The sequence below is a fragment of the Callospermophilus lateralis genome, chromosome X (assembly GCF_048772815.1).
Source record: "Callospermophilus lateralis isolate mCalLat2 chromosome X, mCalLat2.hap1, whole genome shotgun sequence".
NCBI lineage: Eukaryota > Metazoa > Chordata > Mammalia > Rodentia > Sciuridae > Callospermophilus > Callospermophilus lateralis.
The window spans coordinates 72,995,081-73,007,588 of record NC_135325.1 but is presented as its reverse complement, the minus strand read 5'-3'; positions in this window follow the sequence as shown (position 1 = coordinate 73,007,588).

Sequence of the window (12,508 nt, the reverse complement as noted above, 5' to 3'; positions counted from 1 at the left end):
TCTATTCATGAACAAATTCAAACAATATTTGTATTTAATGGTAAAACAAAGGTACTAACCCTCTATAATTATTTGTGTTTATGTAATGGTCTATGATTTATAAAGTACAGCCAACATGCTCCATAATCTTCTCAAAAGTCCTGTGAGGTAATCATCATTGCCATTCTACAGATTAAAAACAAACCCAAAGTTCATTTAAAGACAGGGCTTTCTAAGATCACAGAACTAATTAGTGGCAGAGCTAAGTCTCAAATTCAGTCATATGACATACATACAAGGCTTTTCCACTTAATTCACAAGGTATATTGTTTTAATTATTGAAAAATCATTACTAATGCCTTCCAGGTAAAAGACCAAACCTTCTAAAAGTCTAAGCCATAGAGGCAGAGGAAAAATGAAAAATGACAAGTTTTATGAACTTTCAGTTTCGGTTTATCATCCAAAAGGTTCTATAATTACAGACAGAAATTCTCTGCCATGGCAAACTCATCACGATTCTAGAAAGTATTTTCCAAGTCAAAAATAACAATCTTTCAACTATTTAATAAGGAAACTTCACCCAACAAAAATTTCCCTCTCCTTATAAGGAGAGTAATGTACAATACAAATTCAAGGTTATATAAAGGTAAGATTACTTTTCTCATCCTTCAATCTATAAGTTGTTGTGTTTTTTGTTTTGTTTTTGTTGTTTTGATCAAATTCACAGAGGCAATCTACATGTTTTAAGATTTTTTTTCTCTCTTTTTGGTGATACATCAACTTTACCTTTACTTTATGGCCAAAACTTTTTAAGAATATATATTTTTTTATAAGTAGTTGGACACAATACTCTTATTTTATTTATTTATTTTTATGTGGTTCTGAGGATCAAACCCAGGTCCTTGCACATGCTAGGCAAGCGCTCTACTGCTGAGCCACAACCACATCCCATTATGGCTGAAACTTTGAGCAAACACCAATAAATTGTGACTGAGCAAGATCTTTGAAATAGAATAGTCAAGATTTACATGCATTTGAGAGAACTATAAGCATGCATAAATGTTACCTCTTCTTTCAATTATATTTGTATTAAACTTATATTCATTATGCCTAAAATTCTTTAAGACTTGCATTTGATAATTCTTTAGTCATTAGTGTTTAAGATATCTTATCAGTTTTGAGGAAATATATAAATATGTATCTATAAACCAAATACATTTGCAAGAACTGTCCCAATGTAGCTGATAATTTTGTTAAATCAAAGTGCTTCTATTTTTTTCTACAAACTATAACTTTCACCAATGGCATTGATCTGTATCTCATCATATTCCTTTAAAAAATAATTAGAGACCTTTCATATTTGTAAATTCAAAGTTAACTATTCAAGACATATTCTAAGATAGGAGGCCAAAGAGACGATTTTTCCTAATTGACATTGAAACAAATGATTAGCATGCTACAGTACTTGCCTATCTCTTTTATATTCATTAATTATTCAGGATTAATTCTGTGAAAATCCTGAGAATGCTTATGATGATGAGTTCTTAAGATATACAACTGTTCTAGGAGATAAGAAATGTTCATGAATTTATCATGTATTGAAATACACTATAAAGATCTTGACTGCTATAAATGTCTCTTACTTTTTTATATAATTACTAAATATTGGTAGAGAATGTACATTAACATTTGCCCATTAAAATCCGATTACAATTTTCAGGACTATTAAGATTTATTAACCTTGTGCAAGGTTATATACAAATTATTTAAATGCTTTTTATTTGTGGAAGTACTTTACATACATTCCTTATTTCACATGCAATGCTTTATCTGATCCTGCTAACAATCCTACAAGATAGGATTTTTTCCATTATTATGAAAAAGAAGATATGCACATGCTTAGAAGCTGAGAAGATTATGTGCCAACTATATACCAGCTACAGGACTAGATACTAAGGATGTAATTATTGAACTAGCTAATCTGGAAGCATATGACCTGGCAAGGAAGAAAATTAAGCAAGCATTGAGAATAAACTGTGGTGAGTACTATGATAGGAGAATTAAGGATGCTATGGGATGTCTTAAAAGGCCATCCTAACTGAGTATTTGACAAGGCAGGGAAGTGTCCTTGATAAAGAGATATTTGGGAGGAGTTCATTAGGAAATTCCTTGCAAGACATTCTCAATATTTTGTAGTTTATTATGAGAGTTGTCTGTCAGAGCAGTAGGAGAAATATGAAAGAAAATTCTGGAAACATAGGTCCTGGCAAGACTGAAAAAAGAAAAACTGACATTAGCATTAATTAACCACTTAATATTAACCAGGAATTGTAGTGAATGCATTTCTGCAATATTTTTGTTTGTTTGTTTTATTCTCACATCAACCAGGAGGTCTTGACTTTGGTATCAAAGTTAATATTATAATTATTATTACTAGTAGGAGTAATAGCAGCAGTAGTAGCAATGGTGAAATTTGGCCTAAATATAAAAGTAGTTGTTGGTTACTAAACTAGATTTTAAAAGATCACTAAACAGCATACATGGTAATAACCCACTTTATAGAAAATGTTAGAAAAAAATTAAAATCTGAGACATACATCCAGGTATAACAGCTAACAGTCATTGTTTCTATATAAGAGTGGCTATGAGTATTCTCTGAGGTCACAGTTTGTATATGCATGCATTTCTGTGTATGCATTTTTGTGTGTACCTAATGAGCATGTATTGTTTTTGTAATAAGAAAATATCATAATCAGTGTTATGGTTTACATGTGATGTATACCCCAAAAGCTCATGTGTGAGACAAGGCAAGAAGGTTTAGAGGTGAAATGAATAGGTTATGAGAGCCTAAACCTAATCATTGGGTTAATACCCTCATAGGGATTAACTGAGTGGTGATAGTAAGGCTAGTAGGGTATGGCTGGATAGCTGGGTCATTGGCAGGTGGGTTTTTAGAGTACATATTTTGTGAGCCAAGTTTAGTCTCTCTCTTCCTGCTTCCTGGTGCGTGTTTTTTTTTAAATAGTTGTAGATACATAAAATACCTTTATTTTATTTATTCATTTTTATGTGGTGCTGAGAATTCAACCCAGTCCCTCACACACGCTAGGCAAGCACTCTACCACTGAGCCACATCCCCAGCTCCTGGTGTGAGTCTTGAGCCACTTTCCTTCACCCACTCTTCTACCATGTTCTGTCTCATCTCAAGCCCTGAGGAATGGAGCCAGCTGTCTATGGACTAAAATGTCTGAAACAGTGAGCCCAAAATAAATTTTTCCTCCTTAAAATTGTTCTTGTCAGGTCTTTTGATTATAGCAGCCAAAAAGCTGACTAAAACAATCAGTAAAATAAAATAGTTCTTGGACATTTAGCTTGTTCCAAATTTTCCCTTTCATGAGAAGCACAAAAGAGAAACACCAATTAGAAATAAAAATTCAATATAGAGAAAACATTCTGAAAAACTGGAACATAGTGATTAAACATGTATAAAGGGTTGTAAAAGAACCAAGTGTTGCACCCAAATTGCTAATTCTTGAAAAAGTAATGATGGTAATTGTTATTGACAGAATCCCCCTCCCCACTTCAGTTCCTAGGTTAAAATTCTAATCTTCAATATGACTATATTTGGAGATAGGGCTTTTAAGGAGGTAATTAAGGTTAAATAAGGCATAAAGGCCATAATCTGACAGGACTGGTATCCTTATAAAAAAAAAAAGACACAAGGAGAATACATACATAGAGATGAAGCCATGTGAGGGAGATGGTAATAAAATGGCCATCTGCAAGCCAAGAAGAAAGACCCAATAGGAAACTAAACCTGCTGACACCTTAATGTTGGATATCTTGTCCCTAGACCTATGAAAATACACATTTCTGATGTTTAAGTCACATCCATCCTGTGGTATATTGTTTATGGCAACCTGAGCAGACTAATAATTTTTTTTTTAAAAAAAACTGCTCTAGTTTTATGGATTTTTTTGCTTTGAGTTTTATTATTTCCTAGAGAAGGAAAGGCAGATCCTCTGTCCTGAGGCATAGCAGAATATGGTCCCACAGGAACAGGTGTAGGAGTAAAGGGAACTGAGAAAGTTAATTTTATGTGCTAAATTCACTGGGATAGGAGGTGTCCATAAATTTGATTAATTACAATTCTATGTATGTCTGTGAGGGTGTTGCTAGGTGAGATCAACATCAGCATCTCTTCCTTTCTTCCAGATGAGATGTCCATCTTCTCTTGCCTTTGAATTCAGACTGAAGTTTAACACTTAACCCTTCTAAGCTCAAAGGAATTACAGCATCTTGTCGCTCTATAAGCAAAAAGGAGGCACATTGCCTAGTAGGCCTCTTGATCTGGGAGGCAATGTATTCCTCTTCACATATTCTTCTTTTGGGTATATCACTTTCATCCATTGACCAAGTTACCCAAAAAGCTGTTAGTCTTGAGTAATGCCCAGAATAAAATGAAGCTCTGCAAAAGTCCCAGGATGCTATGCAGGTTGCCCTTCCACTTAGGCCATGGTGCTTGAGGTATCAAGAGCATATAGAAATGTTGTTTGGAATTTTTGGTAGACCTTTATTAGTCAATTACAGCATAGACCCATAGGATTTTGGAGCAAAGTCCTGTAATTTTCTGTGAATAACTGCTCCCTTTTGAGAGATAGCTATTGGCCTGCTATTGAGCCTTAGATACTGAATGCTTAACCATGGGCCACTAAGTTACCATGAGACTTGTGCTATTCATCATGTCTGGGCTTGTCAGGTGTTATCTGACCCACCAAGACACAAAGCTGGTGATATACAGCAATACTCCATCATCAAATAGAAGAGGTATATACATGGCCAGGCTTGAATGGGCCCTGAGGGCACAATTAGTTCTATGAAGAAGTGGCCCAAAGCCCATGGTCCCCATTCCTATTACAATGCTCTCTCTCTCTCTCTCTCTCTCTCTCTCTCTCTCTCTCTCTCTCTCTCTCTCTTTCTCTCCCTCCCTCCCTCCCTCCCTCTAATGTAGTCTCATGGGAGTTCCCTACAATTAGCCAACAGAAGAGAAGACTCAGTACTAGTTTACAGATGGTTTTGCACAACATGCAGGCACCACCTGAAAGTGGACAGCTATAGGACTTCAGCCAATTTCTGGGACATACCTAAAGGGTATGTGAAGAGAAACCCTCTCAGTGGGCAGAGTTTTACAGAGTGCAAGTGGTTGTTAATTTTACTTAGAAGGAGAAATAGCCAGATGTGCAAAGATGTACTGATTTATGGACTGTGGCCAATGTCTTGGTTGAATGGTCAGAGATTGGAAGAAAAATGATTGAAAACCCGATGACAAGAAAATTCGGGAAAGACATATGTGGCCAGACCTCTCTTAATGATACAAAAAAACATGAAGATATTTGTGTCCCATGTGAATCCTCAAGGGTGACTTCAGCAAAGGAGAATTCTAATAATCAAGTGTATATGATGACCCATTCTGTAGATACTAGTTAGCCTCTTTCCCCCATCAACTCTATGATCACCCAAAGAGTGCATAAACAAAGTGCCCAGAGTGGCAGGGATAGAATAAAAAATATGGACTTCTACTCAGCAAGACTTATCTGCCTGTGGTCACCACTGAATGCCATATCTACCAGTCACAGAGATGAGAACTGAACACCTGGTATGGCACCATTCCAAAGGTTGATCAGTGAGATACCTGATGGCAGGTTGATTACATTGGACTGCTTCCATCATGAAAAGATCAGCATTTATTCTTAATGGATTATACACTTATTATAGAAACAAATTTGCCTTCCATGAATGGCAACATTTTTGCCCAAACTACCAACCATGGATTTATAGAATGCCTTATCCACCATCATTGCATTCTACCCTGTATGGTTTCTGACCAAGGAACTCACATCACAGCAAAAGAAGTGTAGCAATAGGCCCATGCTCATGAAATTCATATGAACATTCATAATAATGTTCCTTGCTATTCTCAAGCTATTGGTTTGATAAAACAGTAGAGTGGCTTTTTAAAGTCTCAATTATAGCAAGGTGGGGCCAGATTTCTTCTTAAGGCAGTATATACTCTGAATCAGCATTCAATATATGATGCTGTTTCTCCTATAGCCAGGATTCATGTTCCTGGAATCGAAGGGTGGAAATGGAAGTGGCACCACTCTCTGTTAAAACTTGTCAGCCACTAGCAAAATTTTTACTTTCTGTTCCCATGACTGTGCTTTGCTGGCCCAGAGGTCTTAGTTTCAGAAGGAGATTGCTTCTACCAGGAAACACAATGACTCCATTGAACTGGAAGTTAAGACTGTCACCCAGATGCTGTGGGATCCTCATACCTGAGTCAATAGGTTAAGAAGGGAGTTATGGACTTTTGGAGAATCTGGACTAATACAGGAATCAAATCTGTGTTCAAGGCAAGGCAGCATAATTAAGCAAAGAACCATCAGAAACTGGCTGTGCTCAGGTGGTGGATGGAGAGGTTTGCATTGACAAGAATCAAATGAGAGGCCCAGGACAATGGGGGTAGGTTGGGAAGGTAAAATTTGGTGGGATTTCCTGAAGCAACTATACCCATAGGGACCTTTATGAAGAATTAACTTCTGAGCCCATGGGATTGCGAGACCTTTAAAAATAGTCTGGACAAAAACATAATTGCTTCTACTAGGAAGGAAGGAAGAAATTATTGGTATAGTAATACATCGAATTTTTCTATATATCATTACAAAGGATAAACTGAAATATGAAGAAAAACTGATTGTTGTTCTTTACTTCACATTTGCCCCAAGCTGTCACAGACAATATTTTGAATAATCTTAATTGCATACTTATTCAAACAATTTTCTCCTATATTTCAGACTCATCTCCAGTTATACTGTATGATTACATCATTGTCCCTGATATTTTTAGATTATTGTTTAATCCATTTGTGATAGGAGCATAATGTTACAGTTTGGATCTAGAAAGTCTCCTAAAAGTTCATGTTAAAGGCTCAGTCCCTAGCTCATGGTACTAAAGGAAGCGGGCAGAAGCTTTAAGAGATGGGGTCTAGTGGAAGGAAGTTAGGTGATTGGGGGCTTGATTTTGAAGGGCATATTGGGACTCTGGTCATTCCTGCCCCTTTTGATTCCTGGTTGCCATGAGGTGAACAGACCTTCTCCAACATGTGCTCCCACCATGATGTACTGTGCCACCACAGGCCCTCAACAGGGCCAGGAGACCATGCACTGAAACCTCTGAAACTGTGAGCCAAAATAAGCCTTTCATTTTCATAAGCTCAGGTATTATTTCATAGTGAGAGAACGCTAACATATAATTATGCAGATTACAAACAAGTCTCTAGAACCAAACTACCAGGTTCAAATCTAAGCCCTGACCATTATGAACTGTGTGAACTTGGGCAAGTACTGAAACTCAATGTGTCTCAGCTTCTGAAGAAGGGAGGTTGGGAGGATTAAATGAGTTAATACATAGATGCCAAGTGCCTGGTATTGCTCTATAACTGTTGGCTCCTACTATTGTTAGTTGTGACATTACATTGTAAAGATGAATCTATGAAAGGACGAGTGCCCTTCCTGAATGACATTCTATTATTAGTTTATTTTTTATTTTTATAATATAATGAAAGTTATATTACCATAAAATATACAAAGCATATAATACATAGCAAATATCTAAATAGAGCTATAGAATATTTTTGAATGCTATAAAGGATAAATTAAAAATAAAAATAATAACTAATCCTACATTTAAACCAACTACTATTATTATTTTTTCCAATTTTCTAGGAATTCATAAACCTCTAGTATAAATTTCATATCATAAAATACACATTTTTGCTTACTTTATAGTATAATAGGAACTTTTCCAATAACTTACAAATGTAATTTTTTAAAATATTTATTTTTTAGTTAGAGGTGGACACAATGTCTTTATTTTACTTTATGTATTGATGAGGATCAAACCCAGTGCCTCACACATACTAGGTGAGTGCTCTACCTCTGATCCTCAAACCCAGCCCCTACAAATGTAATTTTTTTAAACCTTTTTTTTAAAGATGTTTATGGACTTTAATTTTATTCATTTGTTTATTTTTATGTGGTGCTGAGAATCAAACCCAGTGCCTCACACATGCTAGGCAAGTGCTCTACCACTGAGCCACAACCCCATCCACATGAATGTAATTTTAATTAAGGTGTAATTTTTTATTTAAAAAATACCACAATTTATTTAGCCATTTGTATTTTTAGACATTTAGGTTATGTCCTCCTTCTCTTCCCCATCCTACTCTCTCTCTTACCCTTCATTCTTCTTCTTTTCTATTGTAATCAGCACTTAAATATGCATCCTGGTACCAAAATATAATGAATATAAGAACAAATGAAAGAACAGATAGGTAAATAAAGCTACATTGAATATCTTATTTTTTGTACCAGGGACTGAACCCAAAGATGCTTACCCACTACTGAGTCACATCCCTAGCCCTTTTTATTTTTTACTTTGAGAAAGGGTCTTGCTAAGTTGCTTAGGGCCTCACTAAGTTGCTTAGCCTGGCTTTGAAACTATGATCCTCCTCCTTCAGTCTCCCAAGCTACTGGGATTACAGGCATTTGCCACCATATACTGTAATATATGCCTGGCCCAACAATGAACATCATTGACACATATTTGTTGTCATCTCTGATTGTGAACTTAGGATGAATTCTTAGAGAAAAAATTACTAGATCAAAAGTCTCAATATCATATGGACATTTCCTTTCAGATAAGTTGGCCCAGTTAAATATTTACTCACAATAGATAAGAGCTCCTTCCCATTTTTCTGTTAAACTAGTAATATTATGTTTCACTTCTTCATTTTTGCCAGTTTTACAGACAAAAGTCATGTGCCATCATTTTTTAACTTGACTTTTTTATTATTTGTAAAATTCAAATATATTTGTTGATCATTAGTATCTATTTTATGGATTGTGTTTTAATAACTATTTTATTATATTTTATACACATATACACATTCAAGTTTATATAAAGTATAAACACAACCATATCACACACGGCTGAAGCTTTAATGCAGTTTTTCTCATTTTTCTTTCTTCTTTTGAAATGGCAGAGTCCTATATCACTTTCATCCTCATAACCTGTGTCAACAATTGAGCTTGTATCCCTCCAGAGTTTCCTTCACAAACATTTGTATAATAAAGTAAAATAAGAAAGAGTCAACCACCCTAAGATACCATCTCACTCCAGTAAGATTGGCAGCCATTAGGAAGTCAAACAACAACAAGTGCTGGAGAGGATGTGGGGAAAAGGGTACACTTGTACATTGCTGGTGGGACTGCAAATTGGTGCGGCCAATTTGGAAAGCAGTATGGAGATTTCTTGGAAAGCTGGGAATGGAACCACCATTTGACCCAGCTATTCCCCTTCTCAGTCTATTCCCTAAAGACCTAAAAAGAGCATACTACAGGGACACTGCTACATCGATGTTCATAGCAGCACAATTCACAATAGCAAGACTGTGGAACCAACCTAGATGCCCTTCAATAGACAAATGGATAAAAAAAAATGTGACATTTATACACAATGGAGTATTACTCTGCATTAAAAAATGACAAAATCATAGAATTTGCAGGGAAATGGATGGCATTAGAGCAAATTATGCTAAATGAAGCTAGCCAATCCCTTAAAACAAATGCCAAATGTCTTCTTTGATATAAGGAGAGTAACTAAGAACAGAGTAGGGAGGAAGAGCATGAGAAGAAGATTAACATTAAACAGGGATGAGAGGTGGGAGGGAAAGGGAGAGAGAAGGGAAATTGCATGTAAAGGGAAGGAGACCCTCAGGGGTATACAAAATTACATACAAGAGGAAGTGAGGGGAAAGGGGGAAAAATATAAGGGGGAGAAATGAATTACAGTAGAGGGGGTAGAGAGAGAAGAGGGGAGGGGAGGGGGAGAGGGGGGATAGTATAGGATAGGAAAGGGAGCAGAATACAACAGACACTAGTATGGCAATATGTAAATCAATGGATGTGTAACCGATGTGATTCTGCAATCTGTATACGGGGTAAAAATGGGAGTTCATAACCCACTTGAATCAAAGTGTGAAATATGATATATCAAGAACTATGTAATGTTTTGAACAACCAACAATAAAAAAAGAAATGAGAATAAATAAATAAATAAATAAATAAAAGATTCAGAAAGAGGAAAATAGTATGTGTTTGAAGTGTGTGTCACAGAGAGATAGGAGGGAAGGAAGAAGGTACATAGAGAAGGAGAGAGAAAACATGAATGGTCAATGGTTAAGAACATGGACACTCTGGAGCCAAAACATCTCAATTCAAATTGTATTTTTGCCATTTACTAGCTATGTGAACATGGACAGGTAACTCTACCTCTGTATACCTTTTTCCTTATTCATGAAGTAAGCATCATAAAAATATCTACCTGAGTTAATACATATAAATTTCTTAGAAGAGTTCTGGCACATTGCATGTGTTATATAAATGCTAAGTATGATTACATATGGGAATTTGGGGTCATCATTTCTTTTATAAAGATAAAATTATATGCACATCTTTTGGAAAGCAGGAACTTGTTTCATTGATGTTAGAAATATTGTATTTCATTAAATTTTAAAATGCCTTTGACTGTATGATTATTATTTTATGTACCATTAAGAAAGAAAAAGTGCTACCCATTAAATGTGACGATGCTTTCTTATTTGTTAGAATTCTTATTCTAATTGAAAGAGTTCTTATAGACATTTACAGACAGAATTTAACATATATTATTCTGGTGTGTTATGGTTTAGATATGAGGTGTCCTCCAGAAGCTCATATGTGAGACAATACATGAGAGTTCAGAGGTGAAATGAGAACCCAATCATAACTTTATTAGGTACCATGTGATGTGTTAATGCATGTATATACTATAAAATAATCAAATCAGGATAATGATCACATTCATTAATTCAAATATTTATCATATCTTTGTAGTGATAACATTCAAAATCCTCTTTCAACTCCGTTGAAATATACATTACTGTTAGCTATAGTCATCCTACTATACACAGAACTTAGCACAACAAAAGTTATTCTTCCTTTGTATCCATTGATCAACTCTACCCTTTCACCCTTCTCTTTTACCCTCCTCACCCTCTTGTTACCACTATTCTACTTTCTATAAGATCAGCTTTTTTAGATTCCATATATGAGGGATATCATGCACTATTTGTCTTACTGTGCCTGACTTATTTATTTAACATAATGTCCTCCAGGGCTAAGGGATATAACTCAGTGGTAGAGTGCTTGCCTAGCAATTGAAAGGCCCTGGGTTCAATCTCCAACACTGCAAAAGAAGAAAAAGGAAAGAAAGAAAAAAGAAACAACAACAAAATAAAATAAAAATGCCCCCCATGTTTATCTGCATTGCTACAAATGACAGGATTTTATCCTTTTCTTAAAGAAAATGAAATCAGTATGTCAAAAAGATTTGAACTCCTATGTTTGTTGAAGCACTATTCACAATAGTGAAGGTATGAAATCAATTAAGGTGCCCATAAATAGATGAGTGGATAAAGAAAATGTGGTATGTATGTATATGTATATATATTATATACACACACACACATACACACACACACACACACACACACACACACACAATACTCTTCAGCCATAGAAAATGATGGAGACTTGTCACTTGTGGTCTTCTTGTTTGTATCAGAAATGTCATTATAAAGTTTTCAGAAAATGATCAATTTTCATGTTCTTTTCTCCAGTGAATTTGCTGAATGAAACACTGAGAGACTATGATTGTCCAGACATGGACAACAGTGATGCTCATGTGTATGCAGCAGGGGAAATTATGATATAATTGATGCCTAGCATCCAGCAGCTGTAGAATGCTATCACTTCTAAGACGCTTTGCAATTTTAGAAATGAAAAACAGTGAAAAATATGTCTTTGAATTAATAAAACATGGCAACTTATTATTTTGTTTTTATAAACTCCTTGTCAGTGAACTTTGAATCTTTACTTTTTTATTTATTATTCTATAATGTGCTGTTTTATATCCTTTGTCACTTATCTATTTATATCCTTTGTCACTTATCCTTTGTCACACATCATTTTCTTTCTTGTCCATTTGTAACAATTCTTATATACAATACATATTAACACTTAGTCATTTTAGATACAGAATTTCCTCAAATCTATAATTTATCTATTGGCTTATTATTTCTTTTGTTATGCCCAATATTTTTATGTTTTATATAGTAAAATATGTTTTTAAAAAATAACTTCTGGTTCTCTTGTGTTGCCAATGTCTCCCCTGTCCCTGTCCTATAAATGTAGTCTCCTTATTTTTCTTCCAGGATTTTTATTTTTATTTGTTTATACTTAGTATTTAACCCATCTGGGTTTTTTGCTGTTTTTTAATATGATGTAAGATAGAAATCTAACTTTATTTTCTTCCATATGGATAGCCAGTTGTCTCAGAGTCATATATTAAATATTCCATCCTTTTCTCA